Below are 24,625 nucleotides of genomic sequence, written 5' to 3'. Positions count from 1 at the left end.
AAAGAACACCGATATCCACGATCTAGTATTCAAAATGTAATATATATATTACTAGATAATTATAAGATAATATATAATTATAAAATATATATAATACTAGAGCGTGGATACCGGTGTTCTTTGGTAGTTGGGTTGCAATTAACCACACATCTCAGGAATAGTCAAACTGAGACTGAACAAGACTATGCACTTCATTTACATTCATATATATCATCCTCATTCATCCGCTGAAGTAATATCTTACGGTGGTTTCAGGGCTAATTAGGAAATAAAGAAGTTGAATGAATATACGAGGTCTGCTTAGAAAAGAACTGAATTTTATTTTTTTGATCATGAATTTTACAGATTATTGGCCCTTGTCTCCTTCAAAGTACTCCCCTACCATATTTTCACACTTTTCCCAGCGGTGTTTCCACTTCGCAAAGCAGTCCTGAATAGCTTCATTTCAAATGGCCTTTAAGATCCTTCCTTTCTTTTTCCTGTTTTAGCCTCCGGTAATTACCTTTTGGATAATACTTAAGAGGATGAGGATGATATGTATGAGTGTAAATGAAGTGTAGTCTTGTACAGTCTCAGTTCGATTATTCCTGAGTATGTGTGGTTAATTGAAACCCTACCACCAAAGAACACCGCTTTCCACGATCTAGTATTCAAATCCGTGTAAAAATAACTCACTTTACTAGGACTTGAACGCTGGAACTCTTGATCTTCAAATCAGCTGATTTGGGAAGACGCGTTCACCACTAGACCAACCCGGTGAGTGGCCTTTAAGTTCCGTAACGAATTTACTTTAATATCATCAATAGTCTGAAAATGGGGTCCTTTCATCACTGATTTTAATTTCAGAAATAAAAAAAAAATCGCAAGGAGGTAAGTCTGGCGAGTAGAGAGGCTGAGAAAGGACAGTCATCCGATTTTTGGCACAAAACTGACGAACTGACAAAGCTGAATGTGTGGGCGCATCGTCGTGGTGAAGAAACCATGAGGTGTTACCCCACAACTCTGGATTTTTTTGCAGATTTTTTCACGTAACCGTTGTAAAACGCCTTGATAGTACGCACGGTTTTCTGTTTCACCTTGAGGCAAGAATTCATAATGCATTAAAATTGCGTTAAAATGCGCAAACGCGTTAAATTGCGTTAATGCGTTATGCGTTAAAATTGAAAAAAACAGACAGCATCACTTTGATGTTGGATTAAGACTGACGTGCTTTCTTGGGGTGTGGAGATCCTTTGCTAATCTATGGTGATGATTGAACATGCAAACCCAGCGTTCGTCTCCTTTGCATGAATGTTTCATCGTCATCAGCTTGTTCTAGAAGTTACCGACAAATGTCCACTTTATGTTCTTTCTGCTGTCATCTGCGGTCATCAAAGGAGGGAAAACTTTGCTGCAACTCGAGGCAAGACAAAATGCCATCCCATGGCATCCCCTGCCATGACAAAATGTCATGGCATGATTCAATCTCTTCTGCAAGTTCTCTGACAGTCAATCAGCGATTTGCGACTTGCGAAACGGAACATTCGAGGAACAATTGCTGCGTCCAAAAAAACGCAATTGCCAGCAATTGTGTGATGCTGTGGAATTTGATCCGTGGGGTGACGCCTATCGTATCGTCACAAAAAGGTTTGGAAGAAGGCTGCCCTACTGTCCGTAGATGAGGTGAAGAAAGGCGTTGACGAACTGTTTCCGAAAGGAATAGAGTTTCAAAGGGAGGAGATTTAGGTGGAATCAATAGTTCCTTTCTCGCTGCAGGACCTGAGTGAGGCGGCTAAGTTGATTAAAGGCTGCAAGAGTCCGGATCCGAATGGGATCCCCCCGGAGGTTGTAAAAATGGGACGTCCTCCGGACGGCGGCGGGGGCTCCTCGGAGTCGTCGCTCGTCGGTGGCCCCTTGGGGACGCTTTCCGGTCATCCAGATTCGGATAGTAGAGTGCCTGGGTGATCATGCAGGGGCTGTACATACCATATGGCTGCCGTTAGTGTGGGACTGACGGCGGCTTTTCCTCCCCCTACAAAAAAACAAAACACGTTGCACTCAAATAACAAACAATAACACACTAAAAGAGGTATCAACAATCCATGAACGTATGGTTACAGAGGAGGTTATTCGGAACGCAATGCTGTCAAACGCACGTCATTAAATATCTCCGATGGCGCGTAATTAAAAATGTTCCGTTATTGTCTGAACAGACTTCGTATAGAAATATTTCAACCAAATTTGAAGAAAGTTTGTTTGGTCAGTCCTGAGATATAAGGCCAAAAGTAGTCTGATGCACATACATACATATATATATTAAAGTCTTTTTGTTCTAGATGAACTAATTGGACCGTAAAAGATAAAGATTTACGAAAACCCCGATACCCCATTATTGTATGATCGTCATACTTAACCTTTTAATGTAGCTATTAGAGCTTTACTTGCCAGGAAATTAAAACAGATATGTTCATTTTAATTGGCTAAATTAAGAAAATATACATAAATATTGAAAAAAGATCACCTTGCCACTAGTAAATTGATGTTTGTAAATAAACATTATTAAATATTTTGCGCCACTGCGTGCAATCTACTACAAATGTATAACCCTTGCAAGAGAATAATTAACAGGAGTTCTGACTTTTTATTAAATTTTTTTTTTTTTTAATGGAATTATTTATTGTTGCTGGCAATTATAATCTGATGCCCAATAAAGCTACATTTTTTGGGATGAGAAATTAATTTTTAGTTTATGAAATAATGCCAAGCTTGATCAGGATTAAAACCGCTTCCACAATATGATTTTTACAGAACCTGTTTCGTCTTCCTCGTTATTATTTTAAAATAATTTTTTCCAAGCGTTATTGCAGTCCTTAAATGTTTAATTATTACTTTTATTTTCTGCACATAATAATCTTTTTGTCTAAACCAACAAACTTTTTTTTAATTTTTAAAAATACACATTTCCGAATAAAACAGCTATTAATAAAGAAGAGATGTAATCCGGAAAAACTGCTTCTCTAAAAATGTCTGAACTAGAAGATGATAACTGCAAATTATTAGTTATTAAAAAATTAATACAAAGTAATTTTTAGAATTTTTTAAAGTTATTTCAAACGGTCGTAAATTCGTATTAATTTAAAATGTCAAAAAAAAAATATTTTTTAAGTTTTTGAATTTAAATTTCAGTAAAGTAACGAACTTACAAAGAAATTAATATAAAATAAGACCGCTAAGAATTTTAACGCTATTATGAAGTCCTATTGTCAAACTAATTAGCAAAAATTTAAAAAAATTTAAATTAAACGGATTACGTGATTATGATTTATTTATTTAAACGATCGATCAAGGACTTTTTTAATATTATCTTAATTTTTACACGACTGCCGAAAAAGGAGTGTAATGTCTTTAGGGTGTACGTATGTATGACTCCTTCTATGAATCATGAAACCTTGTCGATGGTGAGGGGGCTTGAGCATGAAACCTTGCACAGTGATACAGAGAAGCTGGAGCGAAGGTGCAACCATATCACAGAGGTATCCGTTGAGAGGCAGACTAAGGAATGGTTCCTGAAAGAGGGCAGCAGCTCTTTCAGTAGTTGTTAAGAGAGTAAAGTCAGGAGAATTTAAACGGCCATATCAACATCACTCAATCTTCTGAGTACTGCGCAGCTGAAAGCAATGAAAAACTACGGCTGTTTTTTTTCCAAGAAAATGTAGCTCTCTGCATTTTCATTAACAATGATGGAGACGCCTTCCGGTCAAATATTCCGGAGGTAAACTAGTTCCCCGTTCGGATGTCCGGGTGGGGACTGCTAAGGAAGGGGTCACCAGAAAATTATAAAATAACATTCTACGAGTCAGAGCCTGGAATGTTAGAAGTCTAAAAAAGGTTGGTAGGTTAGAAAAATTAAAAAGGGAAATGGATAGATTAAATATAGATGTAGTAGGATATAGTGAGGTTCGGTAGGAAGAGGAAAACAACTTCTGGTCAGGTGATTTAAGAATAATTAACACAACTTTAAATAGCGGGCAGGAAGGAGTAGGTTACGTAATGAATAAGAAGATAGGGAAGAGAGTAAAGTATTTCAGAAAGCTTAGCGATAGAATCATTGTTATCAGGATAAAATCAAAATCTAAGCCGACAACGATTGTTAACGTCTATGTTCCTACATATATGCCTATGTCTGTATGCCTGTAGAGTGTGTATACGAAGAAATTGACGAAGCAATTAAACACATAAAAGGGAATGAAGATTTAATATTTGGAGATTGGAATGCAACCATTGGAAAAGGCAAGGAAGGAAATATTGTGGATGAAGTACGAGCTGGGCAAAAGAAATGAAAGAGGAGACCGACTTATTGAGTTTTGCACAAAGTATAATTTAATAATTGCCAACACCCAGTTTAAAAATCATAATAGAAGAATATATAAATGGAAAAAGCCGGGCGATGCTGCAATGTATCAGATAGATTATATCATGATTGAGCAAAGATTTAGAAATCAAGTCGTTGACTGCAATGCATATCCAGGAGCAGACATTGATAGCGACCATAATTTAGTGATAATGAAATGTAGATTGGGGTTTAAAAACCTGAAGAAACGGTGTCAGATAAATTGGTGGAATTTAGAGAAGCTTAAGGAAGAGGAAGGAGGTAAAGGAAATTTTTGAGGAGGACATCGCAACAGGTCTGAGTAAAAAAGATGAGGTAGAAAATATAGAAGAGGAATGGGAAAATGTTACAAACGAAATTCTTAAATCAGCAGAAGCGAACTCAGGCGGAAGAAAGAAAACTGGTAGAAAACCTTGGATATCAGAGGATATATTTCAACTGATGGATGAACGTAGAAAGTATAAAAATGCTAGTGATGAAGAAGGTAAAAGGAACTATCACTGTGTTAGCTGGGTTTGAAGTGAATGATTCGAATCAACCGAATAAATAAAATTACAAAAATAATAGAATTAATTTTACGTTAAATAAAATAAAATAATTTATATAAATAAAAATGTAAATTTTCGTTTGTTCAAAATCTTAAATCTCCAAAAGTTCTTCACCGATTGCTTTGGAATTTTGAAACAACGTTGCATTCGAATACGCACGTGTTTTTATATACCTAAGATGTGACATCTGTGATGTAAAAACATGCTTTTTTTTTAAATACCGTTACCTGTTGGATGTAAAAACAACACACGCTACACTAAATATTTTACGATTCCATTTCAATGTTTCCGATGTGTGTGTCCGCTGTAGACTGAAAAACTACTGGAACGATTTACGCGCGGGGAAAAGGGAGAAAGGGAAAAATCGGAAAAGGGAAACAGGGAAAAATCGCAAAAGGAAAAGGGAAGAGGGGGAAATAGAAAAAAGAAAAAGGGGAAATGGGGGAAAGAAAATGGAGGAAGGAAAGTGAAGAGGGAAAGGGGAAAGGGAAAAGTCAAATTTTGTGACGTTCGGTAATGTTCATTTTGATAATGTTTTATCAAACTCTCAATTGTGTTCATTTAATCTATATATATATATATATATATATATATATATATATATATATATATATAAATACTCAAATCTAGCAATAACGAAGCATTGCCGGGTCTGCTAGTATTAAATAAATTTAAATGAGGTGATGCGATTACCTCGTGCAAGGTTAGACTAATCATCACCATCAACTAGTAACAAACGGAGTGCTTCTGGGGCGCTGTTTTGGGAGGTGCGTTGGGGTGCTCTTAAATTATATTTGCAAACAATCGTCCGATTTTCAAAATTTAATCGGGGTTTTGTTAGTAGGTCAAAGGCTAACTTTTTCATGCATCAGGTACACATTCCATGTAAGAAATCACGGTTATTCCGAATTCTTGTTATAACTTCGCAACCAATCTTCCGATTTTTTAAAATTCGAACGGAATATTTGCTACTATAATACAAAATCACGATGGAACCAAACCCGAACAAAAAGAGTAATGTTTATCGGCAATGATTTTTTTCGGCAGTTTTTTAATTTTTAATATTTATCTCTTGTTTAAGTACAACATTATGTACGAGTTGTAATATTCATATTTATTATAATTTTGTTTGTTTGATGAATCTGTCTTTTGCCAGATCAATGATCCTTCACAAAGGACACTGTTTACGTAAGATATGCCCTAACCAAGATAATAAATGATTGTTTTTTTAACATTACATGTATGATTAAATAGTTGAAAAAAATATATATATAAAAAGTATATTAATTAAAAAAAAAATAAAATAAAAATAAATATGTTATTGTAATTAAAATTGATAAATAAAATATCAATAAATAACAAAAGATATATTAAATATTTTTGTAAATTAATTATTTTTTGGCCACGACGGAAAACAATTTTAGGCTATTTCAGATTTCAACGAAAATATCCGTTTTGACCATCCATGAATCCATTTTGACTAGTTTCGGTGTGACGTCTGTACGTACGTATGTATCTCGTATAACTCAAGTATGATTAGCCGTAGGATGTTGAAATTTTGGATTTAGGATTGTTGTTATATCTAGTTGTGAACCTCCACTTTCGATTGAAATCGACTGACTAAAATTTTCCAAAAAAAGCCCAAAATTAAAAAAAATTGAATTTTGGACTTTTTCTTAACTGCAGTAATAAGACCTTATTGAGTGCTTTTGAACGAGATATCATAAGTGGTACTTATTTTTATTGGCTCCAGAGTTATGAAATTTTATGTGTGTCAAATATTGAAGTATCTGGTCTTTAAGGGGAAGGCACATCGGTTTGAATCAGTCTTCATCTTTTTTTTTAACTTTCTATTTTAATTTAAATATGTAATGATTTATTAATAATTATTAGCCTCTGATTGTAAAAAAAGTTTTACGATAAATTGTACAGCCCTTCCAGTCGCGGTGTAATACGCTGGTTGTGGAATAGCATACACTAAGTATTAGCTGAATAAATAAACTATGGATAATTTACACTTCCTTTATTTACTTTTAAATTTACATTGAATTCATTAACTATTACATTAAATCACAATAATTTCATACTTTGTTAAATACACATTTTTAAATATATTTTAAACATTCTGTCTAGCTAGAACATATATAAAAAAAGTAATGTTGTTTAGTTGACATTTTAAAGGAAAGTGAAGTCATAAGTTATTTATTGCTTAATAATATTAAACTCAGCTGGTTCATTATTAAAAGATAGGATGACGATGAGATTGCATTTATCAAGAGAATGAAGAAAACGCATGAATAAGAACAAAATAATAATTCAATAATAGCAACAAAAAAAAGTATGAAAATATATCAGAAGTAATTAATGAAATAAAAATTTATGTACTTTTCATTTTTTTTAAAATGTGTTATGTGATTTGATAGGCGTACAAGTAATGTGGTGTCTCATCAGATTTTTTTAGTCATCATTCGATCGGTCAGAAGTTATTCTTCCGTTCTATGCTAATATTTACACTTCAAAAAAAAACTGTATTAATTTTCATATCTTTATCTATAATAGTAATAATTTTAATGATCTAAAATCAATACATCAGCTAAACTAAAGAAAAATAAAATGAAATAAAATAAAACACAAAACAAAAACATTTCTCGATTCGCATTGTAATTTATCAGCAGAATTGCTGTAAAATGAGTAACTAGAAGTTAGTTATTGACTAAAACAGTTATTAACTAAACTGTTATTAACTAAAACATTTCTATGGTAAAAAGCATCCTTTAAATATTTAGACAATGAGTACACGGACTGTAATCATTCATTCATTCAAATAATTACAAAGCTCACCTTCATTAATAAAACTTGTATTAAAATATTTTAAAAATTGGACAGATCCATTAAAAAGAAATACTTTTTTCAGCTCAAAATTACACAATGAGCTTAATTATGGTTAAAATACATAATTTAAATAAAAAAATCTGATGTGGACATGCCTACTAAATTACATATACACATTTTTTTTTTTCTTCTTAATGAATAGTATATAAAATTTTATTTCACTAAGAACTTCTGATTTTCTTTTCATATATTTTTATTGTTATTACTGAATTATTATTTATTGTAAAGATTTTTCACAATCAGAGGTTAATAATTATTAATAAATAAATATATTAAATCCAATTTTTTTTGATTTTGAACTTTTTTGGTTCAACTAGATGTTACAGCAGTTCTAAACCCAAAACTTGGCCAAGTCTTCATGGTTGTTGTGCCCTTGTCTTGTGTCGGCTTGATTGTATGAATGTATAAATGTGTGGTACATCTTAGTACCTGTTAAGTGTGCAATTTCCTGGATGTTTTCCTCCTTTAGGTATTTTGGGTGTGCAGTGTGTACATGTAGTGGTTTGGTATGGATGATGTTTGCTTTACCCCCCTCCTGAAGTAATGCTTTATTAGCGGTTTCCCAAGAGGTAGGGTCGCCAGAGGTGGAGGTTTAAATATATACGCATTTTCTATAACAGCTTGCGGAACCTGTTAGCGAGTCCGACACTGTTTCGGTGCCCGTAAATGGGGTTCCTCCACCTAAAAAAAAAAACCTAAAACTTCAACATCATACGGCGAGTTATGCGAGATACATACGTACGTAACCACAGATGTCACGCCGAAACTAGTCAAAATGGAGTCAGGGATGGTCAAAATGAATATTTCCGTTGAAATCTGAAAACCGAAATCTTTCACGATCACAAGTGAAAAGCTCACATTGTGCCTTTAAAATTAACTTTACATCCTTGAACGGCAGGAAATCTGAATAATTATTACATTTATGATCTAATTTAGGAAAATTCTATAAAAAATTCCAGTTTAATTAATCTGTGTAAAGTTATTTCCCATTAAGATAATATATTTTCATTATTATACTCTATCTTATTTGGTATCGACTATATAAATTCTTCTACTATTTAAACCTTCTCGTATTTATTATCCTTAACGACTATACAGGCAGTTATGAAATCTTTATTATATATTTTAGGAATAATTTTATTTCTATTTCTAAATCTTAAATGTAATTTGTGCTGTTTTACATGAAAGATTAAAGAATTTTTCAACAAAAATGTTTGGAGGATTTCAACATAAAAAAAAAAAACGTTTTGATTCGCAGTTTTTTGCTGCGTGTCAGTAATTTATTTTTTTGTTAACCATAATATATTGAAAGTACATTTCGCCAGGTGTAGTTGATCCTAGGATTTAGCTTTATTAAGTATTTTTACCCCTATCGAGTGTTATCTCTTTTTTTTTTTATATATTTTACATAAATTTCAACTCTATACAAAACTCTATTATGTCATTTTTAAACCTGAGTATTTACCTACAAATCTAGTTTTTTTTTTTTTTTTATATGATTTTCCTAAGAATTTCTCTCTTTTACTTTTTGTCATTAACTTTAACGTCATCCAATTTTCAGTTTAAGAATAGTTAATTTTAATTTCTTTTCTAATATTTTAAAATAATATACAGGCTTTATATGTCAACCTAAATCAAAATGTTACTTTCTTTTATATTATTTAATAAAAAAATGGTTTTTAATCATTTCATAGCTAATTTTAATCTCTTTCAAAATCGTTTTATTTTTTAAGATAATTTTTTTTGTAATTTAACATAACCTTAACTGAACCTTTAAGTTTAAAAGAAATGTTATTATCAAAAAGTCACTCAAATCAAAAACAAACGAACATGTAATCGAAATATTGAATTATTTAAAATAAAATAAAATTAAAATTTTGTATAAAGATTAAACAGAATTCATTATAGATAGATGTATACTTATAACAGAATATTTTTAAGTAATATTCTGCGTTTTACCAAAATATTTGAATATTATTCATTTAAAGTTAACCGATTAAATTCGTCATTAAGCTATATTATATTTATTTCATATATTGTCATCAGTTCATTCCCGTTCTGATACTAGAAATATTGATTATAATTTAACAATAAAATAAATTAATTAATTCCCTTTGTTGTGTATTCGAAAACATTTAAAAATATTTATTATACTGTAATATTATATTTGTGTTACGTAATATTGATTTCGATCACTGAAAATCTAAATAAACTCAAATGCTACCGACTTTTGCCAAATATCTTTTCATTTTTATAGGAAATCCCTTTTTTTAATAGCATATAAAGATTTAATTACTTTGATTTACGGTAATTATAGATAGAATTATTTTTATAAAATAGATAATTACATAAAAAAATAACTGTTAATTATGAGTATTGGTATAAAATCAGTTTACGTTATATTATATTTTATTAATATATATGTATATGCTCCGTAAATGGTTATGCTTTTATTGTTAATCCGTATATGCTTATGTTGTCCCGTAAATGAATTCGCATATATATATATATATATATATATATATATATATATATATATATATATACTCTTTGATAAAAATCAGCAAATAAATAAATAATCTAACAAGATAAGAACTATTTTTCATATTTTTATTAATTTATGTAAATCTGTTTTAACAAAATATTAATAATTCTGGATAGAAGTTAACTGTAAAAATGAAAAAAAAAGCTCAATAAAAAGTATATCATACGTTAAATGCGGTACAATATTAATGCGTTTACTCGATAATTACATATGATATACTCGATAATTTTTAATTACAAATTGTATACCCGATTTACCGTACATCAAATCTACTTTGCGATAATTTACACAAATAAATTATTATAATAATCTTAAAAGGTTTATTAAAACTATTTCTAAAATAAATTTCAGTATTTTTTAACCTACCTTTTTTGTTTAATTTTGTTGAAAAAATATTATTTATTTTCCAAATATAAAAAAAAATAAATTAAATGCTGTTCCTTTATATCTCACAAACTGAAAATATAATAGTATATTTTACATTCCGGAATAAGCCTGTATATAACCCGGCAGCGTCACGGGATATACTGACAATTGAATGAGGGGTAGGTAGGTGAAATACAGTTTGCTACGCCCTAAATTCCCCGTCGTCCTATCATAGGTCAGTCGAACTACCCGTTCGTACTTCACTAACCACTCACCGTTCACTCCACTGTACGGAATACCACCGCTTTTCATAATAACAACGATATAAATCTGTCAATAATGTTTAACAGCTTGAACACGTGTGTAGCACGTGTTTAGGGGCTATACTAATTTGCGTTTATTATATTTTAAATGATAAAACAACTAATCGTTGAGATAACTACTTTATTATTTTTATATTGTGTACTTATAGGCGTATTATACCGCACGAAATGTTGAATTATTAGGTAAGTATCATCCGTTAGCTAAAATAATTTTTTTTCTATAATTCACAATATAATTTGATAAAATTCTTCTTTAAGTTGCTCGGTAAAATGTTTACATGTGGTTTGTTTATATAAACAAAGTACCAAAGATATTTTTATTAAAAAATAATTATCTTTAAAATTATGCGCCTTAGAGGAAGGAATGAAGAAAAAAATTACAATAAATAAATACATCGTATAAATTTATAATTCACTTTATTTTATATAAATTGTCTTTTGTTATAAAAATCTCAACAGCAGCCTGGTGAAATTTTAGCTTTCAGATTAGTAATACTGCCGATTTACGTAGTACATAATATTTTATTTCGTAAACCATGTAGATTTAGAGTTCTTGTGTAATAATTTAAATATATAAATATTTTGTTTTAATAATTAAAGGTAATTTATATGTTGAATTTAAATAAAAATACGATTTGTAAATATTCATTATGCACTATTTAAGGGATGTTTAAATACCTTTATTAACACTATAAATGATTAAGGATTGATATTTCCTATTATTTAAAACCAGAAATTGTAATGTATTAAAATTAAGTTTAAAAAATTTTATTTCATATTTTATTCCCACAACGGAAGGAAACGGTATATGCGTTTGGGTTAAGAGGTTGTGTATGTATAACTTTTTACTTCCTTGTACGAAGAAAAAGGAAGTATTGTGATCTCGAAAAATTTCGGTTTTCAGATTTCAACAGAAACATCCATTTTGACCATCCCTGAATACATTTTGACTACTTTCGGCGTGACGTCTGCTTCTGTACGTAGATACATATGTATCTCGCATAAATAAAAAACGATTAGCCGTAGGATGTTGAAGTTTTCGATTTAGTAACATCTAGTACTACATCTAGTACATCTAGTTCATGCTGTTGTAACATCTAGTTGCGTTTGATTGCAATCAACTGAACCAAAAGTGTCCAAAAAAAGTACAAAATCCAAAAAACGTTTGGCTTTTGGATTTGAAGTGTCCAAAATCCAAAAAAACTTGGATTTTGGACATTTTCTTAACTGCAGTAATAAGCCCACATTGAGAGCTTTTCAACGATATATCACAAGTGGTACTTATTTTCATTGGTTCCAGAGTTATAGCCAAATACAATTTTAATTAATGAAATATTTGGATCTTATAAGGGGAAGGCACATCGGTTCGAATCACACTCATCACCTCTTTTTTAATTTTTTTTTTTAATTTAAATATATTGATTTATTCATAATTATTAACTTCTGATTGTATAATAAGTTTTACAGTAAATAATAATTCAATAATAACAATAAAAAGAATATATAGAAAAAATATCAGAAGCTATTAACGAAACAAAGTTTTATGTACTTTTCATTTAAAAAAATGTGTATATGTAATTTTATAGACGTACAAGAAAGTCAGGTGGTGTCCACATCAGATTTGGTGAAATATCTGATTGTTCGTTTTTGTTTTCATTATGTTTTATGTTAATATCCTTTACATTATGCCCTTTTATGTTAGTACACATACTAATTTATTCTTTTGCTCCAGGTTTTCTGGAGCATGAAGAACACGAAGACGCTTGAAGAAAAGACCCGTTCGGGAGTATGCGCATGCTACTCTTAGTTGAATCCGGCTCCCGGACGTGATAAACGGAGTGAGAGGTGTTTTGGTGGGTTCAATCCGCACACGCCGGCCAGCGGTGTCAAACATTAACCGCATCCGTTTTGCCCACCGGTTCCCGGCAGTGGCACGCTGCTTTGCTGGCGTGTTTAAGTCGGAAGTTATTCCTCTACTTCGTCCGAAAAAAAATTCAAGAATTCCGCAATAATTCCATCTTCGCCAGCAGCCTTTTTGTTTTTCAATGACTTGATTATGTTCACAATTTCTCTTTTAACTGAGTCAGGATGTGGTGAAAGTTTTACAAGCCTTAGTTGTTCCGAGGGCGTTTCGCAGTTGAGGAGTTTATTGAAATATCTGGTTAGAATTTCACAGTTATTTTTCGTGTTAGTTTCCAGGTACCCGTCGGGCCGTTGGAAGCATAAACTAGGAGGCTGGTAGCCGGGAAGATATTTTCTGAACGTTCTGTAGAAATTCCAAATGTTGTTCTTGGTAGAGTTCTGTTCTATTTCTTTCAGCCGATTATTGTCGTAATTGTTTTTTCTCGTCCAATAATTTTGGAGACGAGAAAAAAACAAATTATTGCCACCTTCCTGTTGTTTTATGACTGTTGAAATTATTCCAGGCTCAAATCCTATCCTCAAAAGCTTGATCACACGTGATGTTCGACCAACTGTATTTTCTCTTTCTTAAAGGTTGGCCTAATTTTATGGTTTCTTTCAGTTTCTCTGCGAGTTCAAACAAATTCGTGTCATCCACCCCATGGAGTTCATCAGTGATCTTCCCCTTGTTGATCTTTTGGTATTCGGGTCAGTACGGAAAGTCTGAGTTATTCTTGTCAGTTTTCTATTGGACTGAAACTTTACCTTGATTTGGAGTAAGTGGTGGTCAAACTCGAAGAATCCTTTCCTTGTTTTTACATTGAGAACTTCTTTGATGTTTTTCCTGGAGATAGTCATGTGATCAATCTGAAATTCTTCGAACGTTTTATCGGGAGATTTCCATGTCTTTAGTTTATGTACGGGTTTTAGGAATTGCGTTGACATAATTTTGAGATTGAAGTTATTACAGAAGTCTATCACGCGTTCACCAATTTTATTGGTCGTGTTGTGGGCAATGTATGGTCCTGTAATTTTCCTGTATTTCTTCTCTTTCCCTAATTGCCCTTTAAAGTCACCTAGTAGAAACTTGACGGGATGTTTGGGAATATTGTTCGTGGTTTCTTCTAAAAGTTCCCAGAAGTCTTCTACCTGCGGGTTTTTCTGTTATAGTCGTTTGTTGGTGCGTATACATTAATCATTTTGTACGCCATGTTTCCTGATTTTACTGATAGCGTCGAGATTCTTTTCGATGTTGAGATAAAGTCAGTGATAGAATCTGCGACTGACTTGTTGGTGAAATGTTTTTGGATAACTGTAGTGTCACTGATTCACTTTCATTTATTAAATAATAACTCATTGATTATATCTTTGAATGAACTGCAATAATTAGTATATTGAATATACGATTACCATTTTTGTATTACATTGTTGTAACTAAAGAAATATGAAAAGCGTATGTTTACAGTTCATGTTGTTAAATTACAATGAACAATAACAAATAATGAATAGAAAAATATTACGAAACTATCAGCTGTTGATGAGCCAGCTGAATTAAATACTTATCTATTTTACATAAAGAAGAAGGAGACGAGACAGTTTTCTTATTTACATGAAGGAAAAGATACATAAAATTGAACACTTGTGTACCACAAAACCTGTATCAAATTGTTTGAGTCTTGTGTTTATCTGCACTGCGGATTTTCCCTTAAATCCTGTAGTTTTCTGAGTCAAAGTGGCAATCATCTATAAACCTTCTCTCGCGTACTGCCAGAATCAATGCTGAATCTGTCAAGCGTATTCGTTAGTTGTTTCAGTTTTTCTGATTTCAACAGTGTGTTTACGTTGAGTGTGCCTATGAAGAATTTTCGGTTAGTTTGAAGAGTTGAGAGCTCCGATCCTTCTCCACATGAAGGATCGGAATCCTATGACGGAATCCTTTTCCTCCAGAATCCTATGACGAGAACGGGAGTCCAGTCTACTGACTGTGGGCCTGGAGTAGCGAATTTCTTTCCAGTTGTTCTGCCATGGTTGTTCAAGCTGAACTTTGTGGTGATCTGTGGTGGAGGCTTGAAAGACTTGATTGTTGAGATCAGAACGAATAACAGGCGCACCAACTAGGTAAACAGGCGCTGACCACCGCCCGCTGGATACCAGAACAGACACTGATGAATTTAGTTAGTATTTAATCCGACCTCGATATTTCATTTCCCTAGTACCACACATGTCTAAGAGGCTTTCCTCTCTCCGCCATCTAGGGAGGCGTCCGATGGAAGATTTAATATTCCCACACGCGGTTATTTTATATATAAAACACGTAATCGTAAATGAACAAAGAAATGAATAATTTAAATGCTTTACATATACTCGTATATATATATATGAAAGAGCAATCATCAAAAGCTATGGTCATTAGCCCGGTGGAAATTGATAGCATATGAAAAGATGTTATGCCTGACCGGGATTCGAAACCGGGACACTGCACGAAGTGCCCAGACGATACTTACTCATCTTCGGAAGTCGGCTAAGTGATTATGTTTTTTATATTATTACAACATAAATGTTTTACATATTTGTAATAAAGTAACTTTTATTTTTATAATAAAATAATGTCATCTTTTTATAAAACAATAAAAAGAAAGTAACAGAATTAGAATTTTTTTTTGTAACAAAATTTTTTAATGATCTTAGTAAAACATTATAATGTTAAATATAAAATTAAAAATTTATACTTATAATACAAATAAAATCCACTAACAAATAAATAATTTTTCAATTACTTTTTTTTAATTACTTTCAAATTTAATTTTAATTAATTAATTTTAATTTTAATTTAATTTAAATTTATTTTATTTAATTTATTTTTAAATTTATTTTAATTTTAATTTTAATTAATTAATTAATTTAATTTTTTAATTACTTTCAAATTTTACTTTTGAAAAAACGTTTTTTGTGATCTGTTTAAATGTAAAATTATAGCCTTAATATACAATATTTTACCACTTTATATCATCATTGCTGTTCTTTAAAAAAAGTATAAGTATCGTGAAGTAAAATGGTTGAAACTTTGTCGATAATTAAATTTGCGATCGATAAATAAATAAAAATTTATAAAGATACGAAAGGCTGCTTTAAAACACAATAACCCGTTTAAAATCGTGGAAAACGACTGGATTCAATTTTCTCCTGAAAAAATGAAGTGCATTTGGTTATTCCGGTTGAGGGAACATGTTGACCCTCAACTGTTTTTACATGGTATGCCCAGTTAAGGCATCCACGCAGGTTAGATTTCTGGGATTATGGTTTGACCAACGACTAACGTGGATAACACATTTGAATAACCTGAAGGTAAAATGTCTAAAAATGTTAGATATGCTGAAGGTTCTATCTAATTCCCGTTGGGAAGTCGATCGTTTATTCACGTTTCGTTTCTACCAAGCTCTGGTCTGTTCCCGCTTAGACTACGGCGTGCGGCTTATACACCAGCATAGGCCACCGTTCTAAATGTACTCATTGCAGTCTATCATTCAATTATCTGTCTTGCTATAGGAGCGTTATGTTGAAGCTCCGTGGTAAGTCTGCTGATGGACAGTGGTGAGCCATCTCTTTGGAATAGACGAAAGCAAACTATGTAATTCTGTGTGACTCGCTTTAAAACGGAATCATATCGTCCAACCTTCGATGCGTTATTCTTTAACCAGCATGTTAATCGATACCAGGAGCATCTGATATCTACTGCTCCGTTAGGCATCAAAGCTCAGTGCCTTTTCACAGCTCTAAATATAAAATTACCTCTAGTTCCTAGCGTTGCACGATGTTATTACCAGCCTTGGTGGCTTTCTCTCATTAATTACGGCTTCGATCTTTGTCAGCATCATAAGAACACAATCCTGTTATCTTACGAAACAACTCTTATAATATTATAAATAGTGTGAATCCTGATACTATAGTTTATACGGATAGCTGTAAAAACGTTTATTCTATCGGTTGTGCTTTTATGGTTAATAACAGAACATGCATATTTGGCCTACCCAGTATCGTCAGTATTTTCGTTGCGAAGCTGTATGATATTAATAAGGCCTTAAATATAATTAACCCAACGTTTCGACATGTACTTATTTCCTCAGATTCCATGAGTGCTATACAGGTGATTAGTGACATGTTTTCCAGACACCCTATTTTCTGTGAGATTCAATACGTTATTTCACAAATGACAACGTAATACAACTGTGAGCTTCTGTTGGATCCCCAGACATATTGGAATTTCAGGCAATGAGTGCGCTGATGGTGCGACAAAGAAGGCTTGTTTCCAGCCTCCTTTCACCAATCGCGTTTGTTTTGAACCATCTTATTTATTTTCTGAGGAGGACGGTTGATGATAAGTAGCAAAGTGAATGGAATGCTATCATCAACAAATAAAATTCGCCCAATTAAGAACACTGCTGTCATCGATAAACTCCTCATGCAGAAATAAATTATTATTATTCGTAGGAATAATAATTCAGCAATTTATTTTTATATAAAAATAATTACAGTAATCCGAACAGTTGTTCTGATATCAGTAAATTATTAACAAAAATAATACTGTATTATACAAATTAAAAAAATCTATATTTGTAAAATAAAAAATAATAAATTTAAAATATTGATTTAATTTTTAATAATTTTCCTAAATGTTTTATTTAATTCTTTTATTTCTATAAATAAAATTCTTTACCTGTAGTCAAAACAAAAAGATAATTACATATTCTGAAATTAGCATCGGCGTAGGAAGTATATGCACTCGAGTTTGAGATTTAATAAAAATAAAACCTTACATCAAATTTTGAAACAGATTACATCATCTTCTAGATTATTTTATGCTCCGTTTGACGATACTGAAATTAGTTTTTTTATTGGATTTTTTAGATATCTTATCTCTATGAAAACTAAAAAGGTACCGTTTAAGCGTTTCTGTTCCGTACATTGACTGATTACTTGTTACTGAAAATCTACTGCACCGATCGCGTTAAAAGTTTAACACAAACTACCCAAATCTATTACATTATCAGGTATGAAATTACAGATCTTTTCAAGTTTTTAAGCTGCTATTCGATACAAATTCATATTTTTTAGAGCTATACAATGTAAAGACACTAGAAAAGTGTTATTTTTATCGTTGTTTTTAATTGATTATGGATTTTTTAATAATTAGTTATTTTTATTGACTCAAATATGAGTACACATACTTTCTGTACCGATATTAGGTTTAACCTCCGTAAAATTATTTGTTTTAGAAATTACCATCAAAACAAATATTTTTTTTTGTCTTCAGTCATTTGACTGGTTTGATGCAGCTCTCCAAAATTCCTTATCTAGTGCTAGTCGTTTTATTTCGGTATACGATCTACGTCCTATATCCCTAACAATTTTTTTTACATATTCCAAACGTTGCCTGCCTGCACAATTTATTTGTACCTGTCCCTCTAATACTAAAGCGACTATTCCGGAATGCTTTAATATGTGGACTGTAAGTCTGTCTCTTCTTTAACTATATTTTTCCAGATTTTTCTTTCTTCATCAATTTGCCGTAACACCACTTCATTTGTCATTTTATCCACCCGTCTGATTTTTAACATTTTCTTACAGCACCAATTTCAAAAGTTTTTAATATTTTCTTCTCCGATCGTCCAAGTTTCCCTTCCATATAAAGCTACGCTCCAAACATATACTTTCAAAAATGTCCACAGAAAATACACATTTGACTTAAAGTAAAGCAAGTAAAAATCTATTTTTTCAAGCCGATTCATATTTTAATATTTTGTTTGCATTAAAAAAAATTGATTACGTGTTCACATTTCTATGTGATAACATCCAAATTTTACATATTTTATAAAAATGATGTACTTTTTCTTCTTTAATCTGCTTTATTTCTACTACATTTCATTACTTCCGTTTTGTTCTCGTTTATTTTCATGCGGTAGTTCTTGCGTAGAATATCTTCCATGCAGTTCATTGTTTCTTCTTTTCTAATAATACTTTCCTTTTCCTGTTTAGCCTCCGGTAACTACCGTTTAGATAATTCTTCGGAGGATGAATGAGGATGATATGTATGAGTGTAAATGAAGTGTAGTCTTGTACATTCTCAGTTCGACCATTCCTGAGATGTGTGATTAATTGAAACCCAACCACCAAAGAACACCGGTATCCACGATCTAGTATTCAAATCCGTGTAAAAATAACTGGCTTTACTAGGACTTGAACGCTGTAACTCTCGACTTCCAAATCAGCTGATTTGGGAAGACGGGTTAACCACTAGACCAACCCGGTGGGTTTCATTGTTTCTTCTAAATATTTTTTACTCTCGACTAAAATTACCATCAGCAAATCGTAATATCTTTATTTTTTCACCTTGCACTGCTACTCCGGTTCTAAACTGTTTTTTAACATCATTCACTGCCAATTTTATGTAAAGATTAAAAACTAACTGGTATAGGTAACATTCTTGTTGGTCTCCCTTTTTTATTACGGCTTCTTTCTTATGTTTTTCAATTATTACTGTTGCTGTTTGGTTCCTGTAAATGTTAGCACTTGTTCTTCTATCTCTGTACTTGAACCCTAATTATTTAAAACGCTGAACATTTTATTCCAGTCTACGTTATCGAATGCCTTTTTTAGATCTATAAATTCTAAGTATGTTGGCTCGTTTTTCTTTAATCTTCCTTCTACTATTAATCTGAGCGCTAAAATTGCATCTCTGGACCCTATTCTTTTCCTGAAACCAAATTGGTCTTCTCCTAACACTTCTTCCACTCTCGTCTCAATTCTTTTGTACAGAATTCTAGTTAAGATTTTTTATTCATGACTAGTTAAGCTAATTGTTATGTATTCTTCACATTTATCTGCTCCTGCTTTCTTTGGTATTATGACTATCAATAGAAATATATGTATTTAATAAAAACAAAGTATATGCGACAAATATTTAAACGTACAAATAAGTATATTAAAAAAAAAAAAACAGGCGAAAGAATACTAAGGGTATTAAAATGTACAGTCGAATATAATAAAAAAAACTCAATAAGTAGTTTAAAATACAGTTACAAATAATCATAAGTCTAGAAGCAAATAAAAAAAGAGAAAGTAATTTTAAATATTACAAAAATGTATAAAGATTTTTTAAAACCTGTTTTCTACTTTTTCATATTTTAATCAAATTATTATCAGACATTGCATGAGTTAAATTAGCAAGTTAGTTTTGATTTCAAAAGATAAAATCATATATTGACATTTCTAACAAGTTTATAAAATATCAAACAAATTTCCCATCAAACATTTACTATACAAAGTAACGTAATAGTGACTTTTTTTTATTATTGAAATACAATTATAAATTAACAAAACTTTTTTTGTCGCTTATATACTTTTATAAATTTACCTCTGTATGGGGGGATGTTTGCGAAAGTAATGGTGGAATATATTGTCACCCGAACTTAGTAACTGTGGAAAATTTCATCAATAGGCAATGTCAGGAAGTAGTTTAAATTATTACACCTGCACTCTTAATCTACCACTGTACGGGGGATGTTTGCAAAAGTAATGGTTGAATACTGTATTGTCGTCCGAACTTATAACTCTGCAAAATTTCATCAATCGGCAATGTCAGGAAGTATGTTAAATTAAGGATGCAAGATTTGAGGACAAACATGAAAATACACATTTGACTTAAAGTAAAGCAAGTAAAAATCTATCTATTTTCAAGCAGATTCATATTTTAATATTTTGTTTGCATTAAAAAAAAATTGATTACGTGTTCACATTTCTATGTGATAACATCCAAATTTTACATATTTTATAAAAATGAAGAGACCGGATTATATACAACATAAAACGCTTTAAATATGCATGTGAAATGCTTAAAATATTCATTTCAAATATGAAAAAGTGTCAAAATATGCAACTTTTAATAATAAAAAAAAATAGTAACTTTTAGTTTTTTTATTTCAAAATCAGCATACAGTTAGTAAGTAGTTGAATAAAATATCGATAAATTCGATAGTTAACAATTATTTAAAATTTTGTTACTTTTGTAAACGTAAACAATCAGGTACTGCTCCAAATGTTCAGTAGTAAGATTGTGTCTTCGATCACTCAAAATATTTTTATAATTGGAAAAGGATCGCTCCACATCCACTGAGGTAACTGGGCAGTATTTGAATTTGGGAGTTAGTTAGCACTTATTGTTTCTGGTAAAAGTTCACCCGTCCCATTAATAAAACTATCAATTTGACACAAAGGTTCAAAGCCTGGGTTATTGTTCAAAATGTTTTCAAAATTTTCTTTAAGATTACACGGGAATACCTCTGGCAGTGCGAAGTTCATTTGGCGGATTTTATTCATTAACTGAATTGATTCAGTAAACGCCAAACCGTAAGTGTCAAGCTTTTTAATACTCGCAGGTATGTGGGAAAAATAAGTGCTAATCATAGCTACGTTTTTTTTTAATACTAGAATCGTTAAATGCTTCCTTGGACTGACAATCTGCCATAGCCTCTGCACTATCGAAGTCGTTTGATGGACTCGAAATGTTCACTGTAAAACAGCACAGCTTCAATCCACGTTTCCCATCGAGTTACCACTGATTCGGGAGGTAAAGGTACATTTGGCCGTTTTTCTTTATAAGCCTTATTGCGAGCAGATACCTTAAGAAACACTTTCTTTGTTGATGAAACCAGTTTATTTACATTCCCAAACGTGGATCGTACTTCAGCGAATCGATGTACTCCGTGAGCAAAGCACGTTACAGGAATCAAATTAGGATAAAATACTTGGAGAGCTTTGGCTTCCTTGATCTTATAAGAAGCAGCATCTGAGAGAAATATAAACAGTCTTTCATCTGCATAAGATTCAGGAAATATTTTTTTAATACCCTCATTCATGAATCTGGCGATCGTAGAGTGATTTGTCTTTTCAAGGTGTTTGCAGGTCACCAAATAGGAAGAAGAGGGCTCTAGTTTTAATACACCGACCATTAAATTCTCAATGCCACAAGTGTCGGTAGTTTCGTCAGCTGAAATCCAAATAATGATATCCTTAAGTTCATTGCGTATTTCTTCCAGAACATGCAGGTAAATTGTTGGTATGTAATTTTTACACAATGTTGATTCATCTGGTATATTTTGATTCAAGCAATATTTTTTTCAAAAAATCTTTGAAGGTAGGATTTGTAAGTTTGTGAAGAGGAATTATACTTGTAAGCAATGCTTCACATAAATCCATGCTAAAGTGTTTTTTTGTTTACCTTTGGAAGTGAAATCACTGCTACTTGCCGCTATTACAAGTTGCGGTCGAGGGCCTTTCTTTTGCAATCCTGCGATATGAAGATTTGTCTTGACATTCTGGTCTATTTGAAACTTTTTTTTTTGTGCACGAAATATTTTTCTTGCAAACTCGACAATATAAAACATTTCCGTCGTGTGTAAATATTGCAGGATAGTCAGCTATCCACGAAAAGACACTTTTTTTTCGGGAGACATGGTGTTGGGGAAAGTTACAAATATAAAATTACAAATAGCACGTTTTTGCCAAAAGAATATTGGACTTTATTTTAACAGAATGAAAAACAGAATTATATAACCATGTTCATAAAAACAAAAATGCATAAAAACACTATTATATATTATTGTTTTGTTAAGACAAATGCTTTGCACAAATTTTCCTTGTGCGATATTTATATACAACAATTCTTAAGTAAAGTATAGGTAAACTTATTACATTAAATATTTCTTTACATAAACACAGTGTGTAATAACAATACAGAGTATAATAATAGTATTTTATTGTTTAACAGAGGATTACCTTAATATTTGGTAGACGATTACTGTTTTCTGTTAATGAAAAACAAATACCTTGACACTCACCGGCACAGGATACAATCTGGATTATAACAACAAAGAGTTCAACGGACGAAAAACACCAATATGTTGATATTCAGTCGCACAAAACATAATCTCACAATCGTGGACCCTATATACGTCTACATAAGTTCCTTCAAGTCAATATTTTATAATGCAGTTATAGAGAAGAAAAAGCACAAACACAACGTTTAAAGGATCCTTAACACACAATAAAAAGATTCATTGTTGCAGAACATGTGCAATCCACTTGTCAACTGCACGAAGTGTGAAGCTTGATCAAACAATACCAGAGTTGCAAGACGCACCAATGATCACTCGAATGATGGTCACAGACCGTGATCAGAGAGAGAGATGATGGTCAGAGAGATTACACACAAGAAGAGAAGAGAGTGACCACAACGAGAGACTGCCGAAGCAGAAGAGAGGTGAGACTGGCTGAGAGAGAGACACACACACACACTGAGAGATCGCGAGAGAATGACCTGACTGGAATGGAATGGAATGCAAAGTTGGCGGGAGTTTATAGATTCTCCCTACGGATCGCAGAACCTGGACAGAGTCCCTTGCTGCTGGATGATTCGATCGGGCGTGTTTTAAAGGTTTATTTTAGGTGACGGGTCTAATTTTTCAATTTTTGTCTTACTTAATATTTTGTGTTTTTAAGGACGGATTTAATTGCATTCCAATCCGTTGTTAAACCAGCGTTATCAAACCCATTTTATGGGCCGACCGCGGAAGGCTAGCCTTATGAAACCTGTCCTCCCGACGTAATTCCCCTTCAGACTGTCCACTGAAGTCCTTTCGGTGCTAACGCTTCATAGGCTAGCAGGAATACGCCACAACGGGGCACTAACTGTATGGAGGGAGCAATGCGCCCCCTTCTCCGGAGGAGTCGCAATTGCTGATTTAAATTAATTTAAATGTAAGTTTTAAAGGGAGAGGTTGAGTAGAAGCTCTTCATCCACTTCTGTGATGGCTGCCTTTTGGGACGCATCTCTGCTGGGCTCTATTCCGGACTCCTGTCCGTGATGCTGGGTCGAGTAGAGGGTCTTCCTTCTTCTTCATCTTCTTCTTCCGATGACCTCTTCATTCTTCTTTGGCCTGCACTTTCCAAGAATTGGCAGTAACCGAGGTTACATACCATTAACCTTAGTATTCCCGTGGCCCCGAAGGGTTGAACGGAGGAAAGTGCAGGTTTCTTCTTTCTTCCATGCTGTCAGTGGCTGCTGGCAGGTGGCTGCTGGGCAGGTGACTGCTGGGCTGGTCTGCTGGGCTCGTTCCCTCATTCTTCTTTCTTGAAAGGAAAGGGAATAGGGAACTTACAAATTTAGTGATACCTATTCGCGATCGCGGTTTTGGGGTGGCTGACCTGACTCTAGAGGTGAGCCGGCTTATATAGGGTAGGTGGAGCCGAGTGAACTGTAAAGAGCCGAGTGATGTCGATAGAAGCCGAGTCCATTCGAAAGGAGCTGTGTGAACGGTGAAGAGCCGCTAAATCGTCAGGCGTCGAGTGCATCCGAAAGGAGCCGAGTGAATCATCGGGAGCCAAGTGAATTGTGACATGATTACGTTTAGTTTTTCTTCTTTTTTTTTATTTTATTTTTTAAACATTATACACATGAAATAATACAGATGAAATCTTAATAAATAATCAATAAAAATCAATAAATAAATAAAAATCAACTGAGCATATATTTATATGTATGTTGAATGGAATACATTAATTTCAGTGAAAAAAATTCTTATTTATAATTAAAATATTCATTAGATCGATATATTGTTAAATTTTA

At 32.4% G+C, this 24,625-nt stretch overlaps 2 protein-coding genes across 6 annotated transcripts in view; one reads left to right on the top strand and one right to left on the bottom strand.

The window, feature by feature from the left end:
* The window catches only part of LOC142318973 (pancreas transcription factor 1 subunit alpha-like), a 69,703-nt gene extending 58,770 nt beyond the window's left edge, over positions 1 to 10,933 (bottom strand). For all 4 annotated transcript variants that reach the window (XR_012755083.1, XM_075355700.1, XM_075355699.1 and 1 more), the window contains exon 1: positions 10,721 to 10,933. The gene's annotated coding sequence lies outside the window, so the exon portion shown is untranslated. The remainder of the gene's footprint in view (positions 1 to 10,720) is intronic.
* Positions 1 to 24,625, top strand: part of LOC142318974 (facilitated trehalose transporter Tret1-like) — a 240,098-nt gene that overhangs the window by 88,031 nt on the left and 127,442 nt on the right. The window lies entirely within an intron of this gene.

The sequence above is a fragment of the Lycorma delicatula genome, chromosome 2, assembly GCF_047948215.1.
Source record: "Lycorma delicatula isolate Av1 chromosome 2, ASM4794821v1, whole genome shotgun sequence".
Classification (NCBI taxonomy): Eukaryota; Metazoa; Arthropoda; class Insecta; order Hemiptera; family Fulgoridae; genus Lycorma; species Lycorma delicatula.
The sequence above is the reverse complement of the archived record's forward strand: the minus strand, read 5'-3'. Positions and strand labels throughout refer to the sequence as shown.